Source organism: Muntiacus reevesi, chromosome 2 (assembly GCF_963930625.1).
Source record: "Muntiacus reevesi chromosome 2, mMunRee1.1, whole genome shotgun sequence".
In the NCBI taxonomy this organism is placed as follows: Eukaryota; Metazoa; Chordata; class Mammalia; order Artiodactyla; family Cervidae; genus Muntiacus; species Muntiacus reevesi.
In genome coordinates this window covers 259,488,182-259,509,003 of record NC_089250.1, presented here as the reverse complement: position 1 = coordinate 259,509,003, position 20,822 = coordinate 259,488,182, and the positions used below count along the sequence as shown (strand labels likewise).

The window sequence follows — 20,822 nt, the reverse complement described above, 5'->3', positions numbered from 1 at the left end:
TCCAAAATCACTGCAGGTGGTGACTGCAGGCATGAAATTAAAAGATGCTTACTTCTTGGAAGGAGAGTTATGACCAACCTATTCAGCATATAAAAAAAGCAGAGACATTACTTTGCCAACAAAGGTCTGTCTAGTCAAGGCTGTGGTTTTTCCAGTAGTCATGTATGGATATGAGAGTTGGACTATAAAGAAAGCTGAGTGCCAAAGAATGGATGCTTTTGAACTGTGGTGTTGGAGAAGACTCTTGAGAGTCCCTTGGACAGCAAGGAGATCCAACCAGTCCATCCTAAAGGAATCAGCCCTGAATATTTATTGGAAGGACTGATGTTGAAGCTGAAACTCCAATACTTTGGCCACCTGATGGGAAGAGCTAACTCATTTGAAAAGACCCTGATGTTGGGAAAGATTGAGGGCAGGAGGAAAAGGGGACGACAGAGGATGAGATGGTTGGATGGCATCACCGATATGATGGACATAGGTTTGGGAGTACTCTGGGAGTTGGTGATGGACAGGGAAGCCTGGCATGCTGCAGTTCATGGGGTCGCAAAGTCGGACATGACTGAGCGACTGAACTGAACTGAACAGTACAAATAACTTTTTAAAATTTTGAGGTTTCTTTGAATCTGGGTTCGAATAAGACCCATGTTTTGTGATTCGTTTATAACTCTCCTAATAAAGTCTTTTTTAGAAACCATGATTTCTTATTCTCCTTCTTTGTCTCTCTCTACTTGCAATGTATTTGTTGAAGAAACTGGGTAATTTGTTCCATATGGTTTCCCACTGTATCATTAACATGTTTTTCCATATTTCCTGTAGATTAAGAGACTTAACCTAGGAGCACTAATTTGAATTTCCTGGAACGGATCAGAAGGCAAGCTCAGATTAATTTTCAATCCTTTATAATCCAAATAGTGGGGAAGGTTTTCTGGGGAGGGAAAGTTAGGCTCAAATGGATCACATACTAGGTGGACAGATGCTTCTCCCGTGGGACAGTTAACGAGTCTGAAGAGAGTATGTGCCCTCTGTCTGACTTCCAGCCCTGATGAAATGACAGCAGTATTGAAAAATCTATAAAAATAGAGGGAGACATTATTATTAAAAGAGCTCATATGTGATGTCTTCATGTGTGTGGAGGATGAGACATATTCCTCTCTAAATATAGAAAATAGTGATAGGGAAATTTCCTAAAGTTTCTTTGAGATGTGAGTCAGCCAATGGGCCTTATATTAGGAGAGATTAAGGCTTGGGGTAAGTGAGAGACACATGTGGGGGTCCTTTTACACACTGCCATTTAAGAGGGAGCTGTTTAAAGAGACCATTATGTCTCTTAATTAAACCAGCTGCCTGGGACCTATTGGGAAATGGAAGTTCCATTGAATGCCTTTCCCAGGGGCCCAGCATTGTGTATTTTGAGAAGTGAAATGTGTGCACTGGTCACTGTCGGTAATGTCTGGAACTCTGAAGGGAATCAGGATTGTCCTGGAAGGGCCTTGTATATGCAGAGATATGTGACTTTGATTTATGTTTCAGTATCTGTAAGACAAGAGATTCCCAGATTTCTTTACACTTAAAGGGGAAACTTAAGCAGTGGCCCAAGAGGTTGTAAAAATATGCAGATAGAACCATTTGTTGGTCAGGACATTTGTGCAAAGATGACTTCCTGAAGTTTGACCACTTGTTCTGCCCCCTGGGTCCTGTCCTTTATGGGGAACATCCTAGGTAAGGGATGGAAAGCAGCAACATTCCACTGACCTCCATCACTTCTGATGGTGGTGGTGCTGTCCAGAAAGTCTGTGAACTCCCATTGTTGTCTACTCAGTTAATCCCAGGCGGATTCCTAGTCAAGGATTCTGGGGGAGTGGTGACTTCCTCTAGCACCATCACATCCAGCAAGGGACTAAGGATAGGGAAGACCAGTCCCTCCTGTAGATGGAATATTCTAGAGGGCTAGAATTTGGCTACACCTACAGGATGTATCAAGGAGGCCTCAATACTTGTGCTGAGCTTGTGAGAGTGCTGCTTCCATGATCCAAGGCATAATGGGCATATGGGTTCATAGATTCCCAGGCTTAGGGTCTTTGAAAGCCTTTATTTCCAAGAGATCTTAGCATCTAGCCAGCAGTTGTCACTCTAATGATGTATAGCATAGGGCCAAAGGGGGCAGTTTCTTGCATCATTAACCTGTAGGTAGACATCATAGTTGATCCGGAGGCTTGAGAGATTGCTGTGGCCTCTACAAAGAGGCAATCTCTGAGGCCACTAACAGGAAGTGACTGCTGATTTTAATTTGAAGAGATTGTGGAGCCTTTTGTTGGATGAATTCCTTTTCAAGGTGGGATGGTTTGTAAGTAACAGCATCAATGAGATTAACTAAAATTTGTCAGTAAGGAGTTGTGTTGCTTCCAGACCCGAATAAGACTAAAAGACTTTATGGATCCTGAGAGATTTCACAGCAGTTTATGAACAGTGTCTGGGATAGAGCTGTCCAGATTTACCAATACTTTTCAGGAATTTCGCATGAGGCAATGGCCTATGACTTTTTTTGTAAGCTCTTTTGTGAGTATTTTTACATCCTTAATGAGCATGTTAAATAATCTCCATTTATGGAGGAGGTCATCCATATAACGTCATACCTGTGCTTGTGGAAGAAGGTGGATGTAGTTAACATTACAATGGCAAGGCTACTTAGGTATCTGTGGGTAGCCCAGCAAAGCTATATTGTGTTAGACTTTGATAAGAGAAGAATATAAGGAGGGTGTTTAGCCAACTTCCTGTGAAGAGGAATTGAGAATTTTTAGCCATAACATCAGTGTTGAGTCAAGATAGCACTTGTGAAATATTTATCACAGGCTCATCGTACCTCATGCCACACACAAAAATTTATTCAAAATGTACCATCAACCTAAATGTAAGAGTATAGGCAGCCAAAGGGAAAAAAAATACATAAATTGAAAAAAAATACATAAATTGGACTTCCTCAAAATTAAAAACTTACCAGCTTCAAAGTAAACAAAGTGAAAATATAGCCCACGATGCATGTACACTAGGTCACTACAGTCGTATCTGACTCTTTGCAACCCTGTCAGGCTGCTCTGTTCATGGGATTCTCCAGGCAAGAATACTAAAGTGGGCTGCTATTCCCTTCTGCAGGAGATCTTCCTGACCCGGAGATCCAACCCACGTCTCTTATGTCTCCTGCATTGGCAGGCAGGTTCTTTACCGGTAGTGCCACCTGGGAAGCCCCAGGTGTATAGCCTACAAAGTAGGATCCAAAATTTGAAAATTACATGTTCAAGAAGGAATTGGATTTTTTAGAGTGTGTGAGGAATTATTACAACTCAACAATAAAAAGACAAATATCCAGTTTGTTATTTTTCTTTGGCCGAGTCACGCGGCATGCCTGATCTTGGCTCCCCCACCAGATATTGAGTCTGTTCCTCCTATGGTGGAAGCACAAAGTCTTAACCACTGCATCACTAGGGAAGTCCCCAGGCAGTTTTCTCTTAAAGGATGTTCCTCACTTCTACTCCCAAGGGCCCGGGTTTCAGTCCCTGGTTGGGGACCTAAGATCCTACAAGTCACATGACCAAAATAAATAAATACAATTAAAAATAAAGATCAAGATGGAGGGGATGTATGTATACTTATGGTTGACTTACATTGTTGTACGGGAGAAACCAACACAACATTGTAAAGCAATTATTCTCCAATTAAAAATTAATTTAAAAAGAAAAAATAAAAGGTTGCTTTGGGTTTGTTCCTTGGGTACTGGATGAGTCTAGTGTGACTTCATGTGGCCTGGATGAAACTTTGGACTCAAAATATTTCTTGCACCTGGAACGTGAGAACAAGTCAGGGCGGCACTCTGTGGTATGTAGTGTGTTGGACCTGGGGAAAAAACGCAGATCTTAGTTATGTGAAGTGTTTGTTTCAGGATTTGGCCTACATGGATATAGTGCACTTCTAGGCCTGAGGGCCCCATCAGTATCCTTGAAGCAGGCATGACTTGGGTACATTTTGGATCAGGGCCCCCTAGTCTGAAAAGGTGAACTACTCAGGACAGGTCAGAGAACCCTAGGAACATCATAGGAGTTGGGTACTGCTTTAGCATAAGTTAATTCTGTATCTGTGTTTTTTGGTATTGAGGAAGGCATTTGATTTTTTAGATTTCTGCAAATCTCGGTATGTGTATTGGGGCATGGAAGGGACCAGGTGCCATGAAAAGGGAAGGAAATATTTATTTTAACTTAGTTATTTAGAACCAAGCCTATTCTCATGGTTCATTTTACTTCCTTGACTCTTTTCTCAGGACTCTGCACTTTTCCGCAAGAAGAAGCCAGAGGAGGACTAATAATTTGCCGTTCTAAGTCATGCCCCATGTGAGTTGATGTTTTTGCTTCCCTTCATCAAATAGTCTTGTTTTCTAGGATATAAATGCTCAATATTCTTACCTCCAGATTTTCTGCCTTACTAAGCCCCGGCCCTCTCTTCTCTAGCCATATTTGGGATCCATTCTGCAAATCAGGAAACATATTAAGGAAAGAGTAGAACCTCTCCTGTCAGTGTGGTTTGATGAGATGGGACTACATATGCAATATTCAGTCTTTGTCATTGACTCTATTTTCTGGATGATTAGGATAAAAATTGCTGTTTATCTCAGAATGTGGTGAGATCTTTGGTCTGTGAGGCTTGAAGATTGAAATGTGATCAAATGCAGGACTGAGAACAAAAAGAGTATCATGTCGGTGAATATCTCAGAGGTGAATACCAGTGACAAGGTCCATTTTGAATCTGAATAACATGTGTAAGTCAAGGGCCATGTCAATGTGAATTTAGGTCATCTTTCATTGGCTTTCTGTTGCTCAGAATAAGCGATGTGTACAGTGAGCAATGATGAGTGGTAACAGAGAATTAGGTAGTTGAGAATTTTAGAAACGGAGCTGACTTTAGAGAAGGAATACAAACCAAATACCAAAAAAATAAGAAAATGATTGCAGGGAATTCCCTGGTGGTCCAGTGGTTAGAACTCTGCACTTTCACAGCCGAGGGCTGGGGTTCAGTCTCTGGTAGGGCACTAAGATCCCATTAGCTGTACATTGCATGGGGTGGGAGGAGGGAAAGGAAGGAAAAGAAAATGATTTCAGGGCTTCCATCATGGTCCAGTGGTTGGGAAGCCACCTTGCAATACAGGGAACACTGGTTCAAGCCCTGGTCTGGGAAGATCCCACATACCACGGGGCAGTTAAGCCCATGCACCACAACTTCTGAACCTGAGCTCTGGAACCTGCAAGCCACAACTACTGAGCCCATGTTTGGGAACTACTGAAGCCCATCTGACTAGAGCTTGTACTCTGCAACAAGAGAAGCCACCACAATGAGAAGCCCACACACCACAAGGGAGAATAGCTCCCATTCTCCACAACTAGAGAAAGCCTGAGTGCAGCAATGAAAGTCCAGTGTAGCCAAAAATAAATAAAATGTTTTTTAAAAAGGAAAGAAAATGATTACAATCATAATATGATATATATATACCTTGTAAAAATTATGTCTATGGAAGGATTTGCCAGGAAAAGGGAGAAAATTATTGCTAAGTTATTCTGAGACTTAAGTTGGAAATAAACCCTTAAATTATATAGAAGTCTTATTTTCTAAGATAAATATTTAGAAGGATATTTGGAATGGGCCCATCAGGTTTGTTTTTCTTTTTTCTCCCTTCTTTCTTCCATTCTCTCCTTCCCTCCCTTCCATCCTTTCTCTTACTTATTTTCAGTTCTTTAAAGGGAAGAGGGGAGGAAGGAACTTGCAACTTATTTGGGAATTTGCATGTGTTATGTGCTTGCACAGACTTTTCAGGTAGTGCTTGTGGTAAAGAACCTGCCTAACAAATGCAGGAGACGTAAGAGATGTGGGTTCAAGCCCTGGGTTGGGAAGATCCCCTGGAGGAGAGCTTGGCAACCCACTCCAGTATTCTTGCCTGGAGAATCCCATGGACAGAGGAGCCCAGTGGGCTACAGAACATAGGGTTATAGTGAATCGTATATGACTGAAGCAACTGAGCACTCATGCATGGGCTTGCACACAGTATTTCATTTAATCAGAAAACTCTACTCACTCGGCTTTTGTTCATTCCTATAACTGTTCATGAGAAGCTATAATAGAGTAATAGGAATGTTTAGAAACTATGCAGGTGTTCTGCATTTATCACATAATTTCCTTTCCATTACTTAACCTTATTGCAAACTTTTTTCTCTTTTGACCACGTTATGTGATACTTTTCTTCTCTCATTACTTTTAGAAAATATTTTTTTGTTTTACCATTAACACTGAGTTTGTCATCTCAGAGGTTAGTGTTGTTCAAGAATGTGGCCATAGACTTCTCTCAGGAGGAATGAAGATACCTGAACTTGGAACAGAAGGATCTGCACAGAGATGTGATGCTGGAGAACTCCAGGAACCTGGTCTCACTGGGTAAGCTTGTCTGCTCCTAATAATTCAACCTGTCTTTGTGAAATTTAGAAGTACCTAAAGTTTCCGAGTGCCTAGCTGAATTTCAAACCTCTAGTCCCAAATAAATTTTTTGTGCTTTATAGACTTAGAAATGGACAGCTCCATTGGGCACCTGTATCTTCTGTATTCTTCATAGATCCTTTATCTTACTCTTTCTATAATTGACCTTGTTACTTGCTGAACAATGTGCTCCATTTTAAGCAGAGTGTAACCATATCCATTTTCACTTATAAACAGGAGTTTCCATTTCTAAGCCAGACATGCTCTCCTTATTGGAGCAAGGGAAAGAGCCTTGGAAGGTTGTACAGGATGTGACAAGAGATCTGAGCCCAGGTGAGTAGTTGATGATCAGGCAAAGGGAGGCCATTGTTAAAATTGCTTAATTTTAACTTTTTTTTGCCTGTTGCTTAATTGGCCACATCTTCGAGTTATTAGCTTGGAAGTTCTCAAAGACCCAACCAATGCCTTTTTCTCCTAGGCCTGTGGAGTAAAAATCCTGAGCCCTGGAGGACAAAACTGTTTACCTAAGGAATACCCTAAGGTAATGTTAGGCTTACACAAAAACTGAACAAAGCCCAGAGAGTTCCCACATGCCCTCTTTCCAGTTTTGCTCCATTTACTACTTTCCTGATTTTCTTTCATTTTCTCCTGTATTTTCAAACAGGGGATTGCCTTCCTTTTCCAATGGTAATCATTTTACTATTTTATATTTCTGATCCGGTGACACCTATAGGAGAGTCTATCCAGCAAATATTTTTAAATACCCACCGTATTCTAAGTATTGAGAATATAGCAGTAAACAAGAAAAATTCTCTATCCCCATTGATATAGCAGAAGAAATACAATAGTAACAAATAAAAACATACAAAGAATGATGATTTTTATGAAGAAAAACAAAAAGCATAGAAAATCACAAAGTAACGGGGTGGGTGTTCTTTTAGAGAGAGTGGTTAAGGATGACTCTCTGAGGTGCTCACATTTGAGGGGCGATATGAGTAAAGTAAGCCATGCAAATTCTAGGTTAACAACAGTTTTTTGTTTTGTTTAGTTTTCTGGGTTTTGTTTGTTTCCTGGCCATACCTTGAGACTTGTGGGATCTTGGTTCCCCAGAGTCTGAACACAGACCCTTGGCAGTGAAAGTGAAGAGTCCTAACCCCTGGACTGCCATGGAATTCCCAAGAAGACTAGTTTAAGGCAGAGAGACTAGCAATAGTAGGGGAAGTTAGAGGTAGGAATGAGTTTGATGCTTTTGAGGATCAACAGATTAAACAAGTGTGGCTAAGGTGAGTTAGGGAGAACAGAAATAAAGTAATGTATCAATATAGATTCATCAGTTTCAACTAATGTACTGCACCAAATAACTTAATACAAAATATTAAGTTATTACTAGTAAGGGAACCTGGAGGGGCAAAGAAGGGGTTATGTGGGAACTCTCTGAGCTTTGTTCAGCTTTTCTGTAAGCCTAAAACTACTCTAAGAAATAAAGTCTTAATTTAAAAACTAAAGATAAAAAAAAACCAAAACCTAAAGATAAATTATAGCATGAGTTCATACCAATTCAATTCTAATCTAAATTATAGGCTTTTTATTTAACCCTTTAAAAAATCTTACAGCTGCATCTATTTTCTTTCATGCCAAGAGTCCCAGTTATCATGGACACTAAGAATAGTGGGATTAGAATATCACATGATTACCTACTCTCTCTATCCCACATTATACAGGAAGCCTCTAAAATAAGATCTACACTACCAATAATAATATGATTACTCAAAACAATTTGAGATAATTGTTTTGCCCATTTTCTATTCCCTTCATAGGGTATATCTCACAGTCAAATTGCTATGTTTGAGGTAGCTTCCTTGTATGGTTATGCTACCAATTTTAAATATGGGTTTATTTTTTGTTGCTGTTTTCAATTTTAAGCTATGCTTTCTTGTAATTTAATTTTGTTTTATAATTATGCAATATAATTATGTACTACCAAAGTCAGATGTCCAAAACAGATTATATTCAAAGAAATCTGACTTCTATCCCTGGCTTCTTCACATTTTCCACCCTATAACTATGAGGTTTACTCCTCCCCCCTTTTAAAAATAAAAGCAAATGTGTAGTTTACATTTATACTTCTTCCACTTTCTCTCCTTCCTAAGATAAAAACAGTGCTCGCTTCGGCAGCACATATACTAAAATTGGAACGATACAGAGAAGATTAGCATGGCCCCTGTGCAAGGATGACACTCAAATTCATGAAGCGTTCCGTATTTTTGACAACCCTATATGCAAAACAGAAAAAGAGACACAGATATACAGAACAGACTTTTAGACTCTGTGGGAGAAGGCAAGGGTGGGATGTTCTGAGAGAACAGCATTGAAACAAGTATACTATCAAGGGTGAAACAGATCACCAGCCCAGGTTGGATGCATGAGACAAGTGCTCAGGGCTGGTGTACTGGGAAGACCCAGAGGGATGGGATGGAGAGGGAGGCAGGAGGGGGGATTGGGAAGGGGAACACATGTAAATCCATGGCTGATTCATGTCAATGTATGGCAAAAAACACTACAGTATATAAAAAAAATTAAAAAAATTTAAAAAGATAAAAAGACCATACCTAAAAAAAAACCCAAAGAGCATAACTATACATACTTTTGTTGACATTTCTTTTAAAATTAACAGTGTATTTCAGTCAGTGCTCCATATTAATATGAAGAGATATTCCTTTTTAACTGCTTCATAGTATTCCATGATGTGGCTATACCATGAATTATTTCAACCAGCCACCTAGTGATGGACAGTTGGGCAGTTTTACTCTTTTTCTGTAACAAATTATGCTTCAGTAAAGACTTTATGCATCAGAGTTCTTTTGTTAGTGCAATTTAAAAAAATTTTTTTAAATTATTTTTTTGTTTGTTTTTTTGACCATGCTATGCAGCATGCAAGATCTTGTTTCCCTGACCAGGGTTTGAATCTGTGCCCCCTGCAGCAAAAGTGCAGTCATAATCACAGGACTGCCAAGGAAGTCCTGCTAGTACAGTTTTGAGATAGATTTAGCATAAGTATAAATATCTTTACTTATCTATTTTTTCCCAGCTTGTCATTTTACTTTCCTTAATGTGTTTTTGACATGTTTTTTGTTTTTTTTTAAACTCTAAGATGGTCTTTTTTTTTTTTTTTTTTATCAAGTTATGGTTTGGAAAAATTTCCCCATTCTTCAGTTATAGAAAAGTCTCCTAAGTTTTATTTTAGTTATTTGTATGTTTTCATTTTTGTAAGGACATCTGTTCCATTTGGAATATATCCTATGTAATGTCTAAGGTACTGATGCAGTTTCATCTTTTTTTTTTTTTTTTAATGTTTATCCTTAATGCTGTGTTGTGGACTTTTTTGTTGTTTTTGTTTTAAGGGAGAAGGAAAGTTTAATTCTTTTCAGCAAGTAAGAACCCTGGGCTTCCCAGGTAGCACATTGGTCAGGAATCTGCCCGCCAGTGCAGGAGATGCAAGAGACAAAGGGTTCAATCTCTGGATTGGGATGATTCCTTGCAGTAGGAAATGGCAGCCCACTCCAGTGTTCTTGCCTGGAAAATTCCATGGACAGAGGAGCTTGGTGGCCTACAGTCTATGGGACTGTAAAAAATCAGAAATGATTGAGCATGCACAAGGAGAACCCTGGGGATCTTTCTCAGATCAGTGTCTCCTATGTTTATCCTTATGTTTATTGCTTTCATTTATTAAGAAAGAGTCCGTCTCTTCCCAACTGATTTTAGCTGCTACCTTTATTGTAGGCTAAATTTACAATTATAATTGTGTCTATTTCTGGATTTTTCTTTTCTGTTCCATTGGTTCCATTGACATTTTATGATAGTCAGTTTGAGTTGGCTATTTATAACCATAGAAATTTCATTTTTCCAGGAATCTGAAAATAACATTTGTTTACTTGTTATCTTATAGACTGGGAGTTCAGGTGTGAAACCAAGAAGCTACCATCAAAAAGAGAAATTTATGAACTAGAAGCATCTCAATTGGAAATAATAGAACAACTTACAAGCCAAAAGTGTGACTGCAAAAGTTTTCAAAATGATAGGGAATGCAGAGACAAGTTTGAAAGCCAACTAGGAAATAAAGAGGTTTCTAGACAACTAGTAATCTATGAAGAAATGCCTAATTTTAGTCAGACTACATCCCTTATATTACAACAGAAAATTCATTCATCTGAAAAATTCTATGAATGTAAAGCATGCAGAAAGTATTTTATCCTTGGCTTTCAACAGACTGAACATCAGAAAAATCATTCTAATGAAAAATTTTTTGAATGTAAAGAATGTGAAATGGCCTTTATTAAGGACTCACAACTTACTCACCATCAGAGTGTTCATGTTCCTAAGAAACTCTATGAATGTAAGGAATGTGGAAAAGCCTTCATTTGTGCTTCACAACTTATTTATCATCAAAGAATTCATACTGGAGAGAAACTTTATGAATGTAAAGAGTGTGGAAAAGCCTTTATTCTTGCCTCGCAACTTATTTATCATCAAAGAATTCACACTGGTGAAAGACCCTATGAATGTAATGAACGTGGGAAGGCCTTCTTTTGTGGCTTGCACCTTACTTACCATCAAAGAGTTCATGCTGGTGAGAAACCCTATCAGTGTAAGGAATGTGGAAAAGCCTTTAATCGTGGCTCCCTCCTTACTTGACATCAAAAGCTTCACATTGGTGAAAAACCCTTTGAATGTAAAGAATGTGGAAAGACTTTTATTTGTGACTCAGAACTTACTCAGCATGAGAGAATTCACACTGGTAAGAAACCCTATGAGTGTAAGGCACGTGGGAAGTCCTTTATTCGTGGCTCACATCTTACTCAACATTAGAGAATTCATACTGGCAAAAAGCCGTATGTATGTAAAGAATGTAGAATGGCCTTTATGCAGAGTTCACATCTTTCTCAACATCAGAGACTTCATACTGGTGAGAAACCCTACATATGTAATGAATGTGGAAAGTTCTTTATTGGTGGCTTTCAACTTATGGGACATCAGAGAATTCATACTGGTGAGAAACCCTATGTATGTAATGACTGTGGGGAAGCCTTTCGTTATGATTCACAGCTTTCTCCACATTATAGATTTCATACTGGTTAAAAGCCATATAAATGTAAAGATTGTGAGATTTTCTTTATCCTTGGCTCACAACTTACTGAACATCAAAGGATCCATACAGGTAAGAAACCACATGAATGTAAGCAGTGTGGAAAATTCTTTAGCTATGGCTCACAGCTTGTTCAACATCAGAGGACTCATACTGGTGAGAAACCGTATGAATGTGAAGAATGTGGGAAATCATTTATTTGTGGTTCACACCTTGCTGAACATCAAAGAACTCACACTGGTGAAAAACCCTTTGAATGTAAGGAAGGTGGGAAAGCGTTTATTCATGGCTCATATCTTACTCAGCATCAGAGAATTCATACTGGTGAAAAACCCTATGAATGTAAAGAATGTGGAAAGGCCTTTGCTTATGGATCACAACTGTCTCAACATTAGAAAATTCATACAGGTGAGAATCTCTAGGAATGTAAGCAGTGTGGGAAGATCTTTATTTTGTACCTCACAACTTAATTTACATCAGATTTTTCATACTGGGAACAATATGAATGTAAGGAATGTGGTAAGACTGTTATTTGTAGCTCACAGCTGACTTACTATCAGAGAGTTCATACTGGTGAGAAACATACAAATGTAACTAATATGGGAAGGCCTTTAATTGTGGATCACAACTTAACATCAGAGAATTAATTCTGGTGGGAAGCCTTATAAATGTAATGCATATGGTAAGGACTTTAGATGTCATTCACACCTTACTCAACATCAGAAACCTCAATGGAGAAAGACTGTGTGAAAAATTAATTTAGTAAATCCTTTCCATGTTTATCCATAACATTCGACTTTGGAATATCAGAAAATTCAAATTATGAATATGAGTATCCTTTTTTATTTAAACTCATGAGTAACTCACCTTCAGAGAATTCATAGTTAAAAAAGGCTAGATTAATATAAGTGCAGAATTACTTTCCATCATATTTCAATCTTTGCTAGACAGTGATTCATATGAAAGTTCAACCCTAAAAGGTAGGGTTCACTTGTTCAGCATCATTGTCTTGTTCAGTATCATTTGAACTCCACCATTTACTGTCTGGGTGTTTCTTTGGGAAAGGTACTTAACCCCAGTTTGTTTTAGTTTCCTCCTTAATAATACATTGATATCACATATGTCATCATAGTTTTCTGCAGTTTAAAGGAGTAAATACATATAAAGCCTATAGAAATGTGTACTACATAGTTAATGCTTAGTAAATGTTACCTTTTATTGTAAAGATTACTTTTAATTTGTGTTTTAATCATACTATAGAATTCAAAAGAGAAGGAGACTTTATAAATACAGTGAGAGTGAAAGTTATTCTGTTGTGTCTGACTCTTTGCAACCCCATGGACGATAGCTTTCCAGGCTCCTCTGTCCATGGAATTCTCCAGGCATGAATACTGGACTAGGTTGCCATTCCCTTCTCTGGGGGATCTTCCCAACCCAGAGATCAAACCCAGATCTCCCACATTGCAGGCAGATTCTTTACCATCAGGGCCACCAGAGACAAATACAGTACACATGGTAAATCTTTCATCACTTTTACTAAGTGTCAGATAAATCATTTTGGAACAAAACATTCTAATATAATTAATGTGCAATTATACTTTGTTCTGAATCAAAATTCTTACTAAAAGGGAACCCTAAGGGGAGAAAAGTAATTTGCTCTTAAAAATAAAGCTGCTTTCGAACATTTTTGTGTAAGTTTTTACATGAACATAAATTTCCATGTCTCTGGTATAAACATTTAAGAGAGTCATTTTATTTTATTTATTTATTTTTTTTTCAGTGGGTTTTGTCATACATTGACATGAATCAGCCATAGAGTTACACGTATTCCCCATCCCGGTCCCCCATCCCACCTCCCTCTCCACCCGATTCCTCTGGGTCTTCCCAGCCCACCAGGCCCGAGCACTTGACTCATGCCTCCCACCTGGGCTGGTGGTCTGTTTCACCACAGATAATATACATGCTGTTCTTTCGAAACATCCCACCCTCACCTTCTCCCACAGAGTTCAAAAGTCTGTTCTGTACTTCTGCGTCTCTTCTTCTGCCCTGCATATAGGGCCATCGTTACCATCTTTCTAAATTCCATATGTATGTGTTAATATACTGTAATGTTCTTTATCTTTCTGGCTTACTTCACTCTGGGGCTCCAGTTTCATCCATCTCATTAGAACTGATTCAAATGACTTCTTTTTTAACAGCTGAGTAATATTCCATGGTGTATATGTACCACAGCTTCCTTATCCATTTGTCTGCTGATGGGCATCTAGGTTGCTTCCATGTCCTGGCTATTATAAACAGTGCTGCGATAAAGACAAGAGAGTCATTTTAAATGAATGCTTCTCTGACAAGAAATGGACAAATCATTTTCCAAAGTGGCTTTTTCATTTTATATTTCCACAGGAACATGAGTGACCCAGTTTCCTCTGTAGCTCTACCAGCATTTGACTTTTTCACCACTTTTTATCTTAGTCATTCTGATAGGTGTGTAGTGATAATCTCTTTGTGGTTGTAATTTCCATTTCCCTAGTGGCTCATCATGATGTGCTTTTTTGCCATCTCTACCCATTGTGGTGATATGACTTTGTCTTTTACTCCTTCATTTTTTAGTTGTATATTTTTTTAAAAAAACTGTTTGGATTGTGAGCGTGCTTTCTTTATTCTACATGATACTAGTCATTTGTTGGATATGTAGTTCGCAAAAAATTTTCCCAGTGCATGCCTTATCTTTTCATACTTTTAGCAAGGTCTTTTGATGAACAAAAGACCTTTTGATAAGGTCTGGCTTATTACTTTTTACTTTTAGGGATCTTGTTTTTGGTGTCAAATCTAAGGACTGCTTGTCTAGCTCCAGATCTCAGAGATCTTTTATGTTTTCCTAAAGTTTTCATGGTTTTATGTTTTGCAGTTAAGTGGTCCATTTTAAGTTAATATTTGCATATATTATAAGCTTTAGCTTCATGTTCTTGTTTGTTTTGGCTTATGGGTGTCCAGTTGTGTAGTGGGAATTCCTAATAATGTACTTTCACAGCCTTGAGAAATCACAGCCACCTGGAAACGTAGCATATATTAAGAAACTGTGTTAATGATTATCTCTCATGTTTTTCTTAAGAATAATTGCCTTGTTACAAACCCCAAGGTCAGACCCAGAAGGGAGTAAGACTGGGACCATGAAAGCATGAACCTTGGAACACTGGATTGGCGCCAGGCATGATTGCTGCCTAATTACTTGCTAATTGTTCCCAAGACGAGCCCAGAAGGGAATGGCCTGGGGTAAAAACAAAGAGATCTGGACTATGTCAGTGTAGTCCATGACATTTAGGAGTACGTGATTAAGACAGTATGTGTCTTGAGAAAGATAAGATCTGAGAAAGTCTTATAGTTTGCAATTAGGAATAAAAGCTGGACTCAGAGTGGACTCTGCACCTCAGTCCAATAGAGGCTGCAAGTCCCCTGACCCATTGCACCAGATTTCGTGTTCTGTCTTCATTCTCATCACTTGCTCCCGGACCATTAGGGCAACAGTTGGCACCCAACGTGGGGCTAGAGTGAAAGACTGCTACCAGAGAAAGAAACTACAGTGATGCAAAACCTGGGACGGTTGAGAGGCCTCTGAAAATACCCACTGGTAAGTCATTCAGGTATTTAATCAGGGTTAAAATAGGAAATGTTGAGAGTGCAGAACACTGTCGCCCGTATATTTGTTTATTAAGACAGATCTTGAAAGCAGGAGGAGCTTCTGTTAGTGAAGGGTGATTATTAGAATTGTTGCAAACAGTGGATAAACATTGCTGCTGGTTCCCATCAATAGGGACCTTAGATTTGGAAGTCTGGGAAAAGGTTGGAGCCGAGTTAAAGAACATGCAAAAGGAACTCCGCTCCCTGTTTCTATTTGGAGTATGTGGGTGTTAATTAAGTCAGTACTGGAACCTTTGCAGACTTCTGATTCTTTTGATGAAGGTGATGATGACTCTTGAAAAAGATGATGAGGGATGTTTTTTCCTCCGCCTCCTTCCCCTTTCCTCCGCCACCCACCTGCCTTTGCAGGGAACATCTTCAGTCCAGAGTCTATGCCCACTCCTCATCTTTCATCCATACAGAAAGGAATTTTCCCAGCACAACGGGAAGGAGATTTGAAGGCTTTTCGTACTGCCTTTCCCGTGACTATTCATGAGAGCTCCTGGTGTCAATCCTAACAACCCTAATGGAATCTAGAAGGTTATTCATGAATCATTTCCTTTTAAAATCCTAAAAGAATTAAAAGAAGCAGTACAAAATTATGGTGTAAATTCTCCATTCAAGGTGGGAATAATTCAGGCTGTGGCAGAGGGCAATTGCCTCATTCCAGCAGATTGGTCGACATTAGCAAAAACAGTGTTAGCCCCAGGGGAATTTCTTCCATTTAGTACTTGGTGGCAGGATCATGCTGAGACTCTGGCTACACATAATCAGACTCATAGTATCCCTATTTTGTTGGAACAACTTATGGGGATAGGTCCACAGGGGAGAGTGCAAGATCAAATACGTATGAATGATCAAGCTATAGAACAATTGCGAAGGTGTTGCTTTAGGGCCTGGGAAAAAATAGAGTAAAAAAGCCAGACTTCTGTTTCCTTTCAAAAAATTCTCCAGGGGCCTAAGGAGCCCTATACTGAATTTATTGCCTGATTACAAGAGGCAATCCAAGGGCAAGTTACAAATGCCGAGGTGGCAGATGTCATATTACAACTGTTGGCTTATGATAATGCTAACACTGATTGCAGGAAAGTAATGAACCCTTTTAAAGGAAATGCTAGTTTGAATGATTATGTTAAGCTATGCCAGGGAGTGGGAACCAAATCCTTTAAAGCTGATTTATTAGCTCAGGCTATGACGGGATTACGACTTTCTCAATTCCCCCAGCACTTACTTTAATTGTGGGAAACCTGGACATACAAGAGTTGAATGTAAGTTCAAAAAGAGAACTTTCAAAAAGGTAATTCACAAAAGGGGAATGTCCCTGGCCTCTGCCCAGAATGTAAAAAAGGAAATCATTGGGCAAATCAATGGCATTCTAAATTTCATAAGGATGGCTCCCCACTTTCGGGAAACAGCCTCTGGGGCAAGCTCCCAACCCTGACAAACAAGGGAGCCTATCCTGTTCAGACTCCACAAGTGTCTCCCAACTACTCCCATCAGCAACAACAGTCAGAATTACCATGCCATGTCGGAATTTTCCTCAGCAACCCAAGGAAACACAGCCCTTGATATAAGTAGTAGTCAGGATTTTATTGCTACTCCTGTAGAGACACCAGCTATTATTTCAACAGGAATATTTGGACCACTTCCACAGGGGACAGTTGGATTATTATTAGGAAGATCGGGGACTGACTTCCCAGGGAGTTCAAATTCATACCGGAGTTATAGACAATGATTATGAAGGAGAATTGAAGGTTATGGTCTCTATCACTCTTACCTGGAAGGTTTCTAAAGAGGGTAGAATTGCTCAGCTTTTAATTCTACCTTATGTGGGTATAGGACATTCAAACAAAAAGCGGGGCTCCAGGGGATTTGGAAGCACAGGCCAGGCTGTTATTTTTCTCACTGGAAAGATTTTGGAATCCAAACCCACTTGTCAAGTCAATATAAGTGACAAAAACTTTTAAGGTTTAATAGATACTGGAGCCAATGTTTCTGTCATCTGCTCTCAACATTGGCCTAAAGTATGGCCAACTAGGCCTGCTCCAGTATCTATTGTAGGTTTGGGACAGGTACAAGGACTAAAAGTGCAATGATATTGTCTTATTCAGGGCCTGATAAACAACCAGCTACTATCTAACCTTATATTGTTGATATACCTATCAATCTATGGGGTCGTGATCTCTTGGAACAACGGCATGCTGAGATACATATTCCTCCAAATCAATATAGCGAGGTCAGTCGCCAAATTATGTTCAATCAAGGTTATGTACCAGGATTGGGACTGGGCAAAAATCAACAAGGAAGAAGTTATCTTTTGGCTGCTCAAGATTTTAAGTTGCCCCCTTTTCAGTAGTGGCCACTACTCATATTAATCTTTCTCCACCTACACTCATACCTCTTAATTGGAAAACTGATCAACCTGTGTGGATAGAGCAGTGGTCCCTAAAACAAGAAAAATTGGAAGCTTTACATGAATTAGTTAATGAACAACTTAACAAGGGACATATTATTGAGTCCTTTATCCTTTGGAATTCTCCAGTGTTCAGTATACAAAAGAAATCTGGTAAATGGAGAATGCTGACTGATCTGAGAACTGTTAATGCTGTTATTGTTCCAATGGGTGCTTTACAGCCTGGCCTACCTAATCCTAGTATGATTCCAAAAAATTGTTATTTGTTTGTTATTGACCTCAAAGATTGTTTTTTCACTATTCCTTTATACCCTGATGATCAATCTAGATTTGCCTTTTCAGTTCCTTCCATTAATTTAAAAGAGCCACATAAAAGATTTCAATGGACTGTATTACCTCAAGGTATGCTTAATAGTCCCACTGTTTGTCAAAATTTTGTAGCCAAGGCTTTACACCCAGTGCCACAGCAATTCCCTCATGCATATATCATTCATTATATGGCTGATATACTATGTGCCTTACCTTAAATTGATAACCTGCAGGAATTGTTTTTAAAGCTAAAGGAATGGTTGGAATGTGCTGGCTTGTATATAGCTCCTGATAAATTACAATACACTGAAACTTTTCAGTACTTAGGAAATATAGTCAACCTGTACTACAATCAAACCACAAAAGCTACAAGTATGCAGAGACTCAATTAAAACTCTAAATGACTTACAAAAATTACTAGGAGATATTAACTGGATTCGACCTAACTTAGGGATTCCAACTTATTCTTTATCCCATTTACTCTCTCTATTAAGAGGAAATCCAGAGCTTAATAGCTCCTGACAACTAACTCCTGAGGCTGAGCAAGAACTAACAATTATAGAACAAGTTGTACAAAACTGCCAAATAGACAGAATAGACCCTTTAGAGCCTTTCCAGTTGTTTGTCTTTCTTACCCCTCATTCCCCTACTGGGTTGATTATGCAAACTCCTTTAATACTTGAATGGATATTCTTAGCTAATTCACAAACAAAATCTGTTACCCCTTATTTAGATATGATAGCCATTATATAATTCTAAAAGGAAGAGAGTGTGTTCAGCAGCTTACTGGACATGATCCCTGCCTTATTTGCACTACACTAACCTCCAAAGAATTAAAACATTTCTCTTCAAAATTCATTATCTTGGCAACTAACTTTAGCTGACTGTGTTGGACAAATTGACAACCACTATCCTGACTTGCCTATCTTGCAGTTTTTAAAGCAAACAAGATGGATTTTGCCTAGAATTACTAGTGTCAACCCTGTTCCATCTGCTCCTCTCATTTTTACAGATGGCACTAGCCGAGGAAAAGCAGGATATACAGGCGCATTTATGCTAGTTATTGAAACACCTGAATATTCTGCACAATAAGCAGAAATTCTGACTGTTACGCATGCATTACAAAATATTACCCTAGCAGTTAATATCTTATCTGATTCTCAATTTTCTGTACTTGTCACTAAACATATAGAAACAGCAACTATTAAGGATACTATCCCATCCACATTGTATACACTTTTTACAAATTTACAACAGGTGGTTAGACACTGACAGTTTCCATTCTACATTTTTCATATTTGGGCTAGTAGTAATTTACCAGGACCTTTAACAGAAAGAAATGCTCAAGCCGATGCCCTTTTACATGCAGTCTTTACAGAGGCATCAGCCTTTTATGACCTGACACATTGTAATTCAAAATGTTTAAAAACCAAGTTTCATGTCACTTTGGCTCAAGCTTAACATTGTGCAGACTTGTCCTACATGTCAGATGGTTGTGATAACCACCTCTCCAACAGAAGCTGGGGGAGTTAATCCCTGTGGCCTGAAGCCAAATCAGATCTGACAGAAGAACATAACTCAGATTCCATCCTCTGGAAAGCTTGCTTATGTGCATGTCATGGTTGATACTAACTCAAAATTTATCTGGGCAACTGCTTGCTCTGGAGAATCTACAAGGCGTGTTATTTCACATTTGCATAGCTACTTGGCTACTATGGACCTTGCACAAAATATAAAAACAAACAATGGCCTGGCTTACACTAGTTCTGCTTTTAGGGACTTTTTAAAGGCTTGGTCTATAAGATATCATACAGGAACCCCCTATAATCCCCAAGGACAAGCTATTGTAGAATGAGTTATAATATCTCTTAAAGAAATGTTACAAAAACAAAAAGGGGGAGATGGAATGTCACTTCTCCCACAGCAAAAGTTATATAAAACATTATTCACTCTAAATTTTTTGCTTTAAGATAATGATTTCACTGCAGGAGAATGACATTTTACAAAGGAACAAAAAGAAATTTTCCCCAAACTACCTGTTTGGTGGTATGATCTAGTAACGCACTCATGGCATAGGGGAATCTGATAACCTGGGGAAGGAGTTTCACTTGTATTTTGCCAGGTGATTCAGAAACACCTGTTTGGATTCCCTCGCGTCATCTGAAACCATATCATGAGTGAACTCCCATAGAAGAGATGCTTCGCATAGGATGTAGAGCCCCCCAGTAATGAGTTTCAAGGGTCTGAGTCTGAAACAAACGTAACGATTCCCCTCCCGTAGACAAATTGGAACAAGATCCCCACTTGGGGACAAATTAAAAGATTAACACAGAAATCAAAGGAGATCTTAAAAAACAAAGGGAAAGCTGTCATTCCTAACAATCCGCCTGTTACCATGTTTGCTCTTATTACCACCACAGTGAGTATACACTTAGCAACAGCTGAATCTAAAAATTATACTTACTGGGCATACATACCTAACCCTCTATTACTAAAACCTGTTGATTGGGGGAATTCTATGATCCCCACTTATATTAATGATTCTTCCTGGATACCAGGACCTGAAGATACACACCTTCCTCTTTCTGAACAAGAGGAAGGGACTCCCTTCAGTGTTACTTATAGGTATGAATCTTGGCCAATTTGTGTAGGACCAGCTACCAGATGTCTTAAATTACCTATGCATGCCTGGCTGTCCACTAATTCTTTAAATAGCAACTATACTAAGGTTCAGTTACATCTTCTCTCTGGTCTGAGTTTTGCTCATAACAACTC

The 20,822-nt window shown here is 38.9% G+C and overlaps 1 non-coding gene and 1 pseudogene across 1 annotated transcript; both read left to right on the top strand.

Annotated features, from left to right (window-relative positions):
- LOC136161230 (zinc finger protein 565-like) overlaps nt 1-13,532 on the top strand; it is a 42,184-nt pseudogene extending 28,652 nt beyond the window's left edge.
- LOC136162020 (U6 spliceosomal RNA) lies at nt 8,667-8,773 on the top strand. Its single transcript, XR_010661872.1, has one exon. It is a non-coding gene; the product is annotated as a U6 spliceosomal RNA (small nuclear RNA).
- Nucleotides 13,533-20,822: the final 7,290 nt, after the last annotated feature.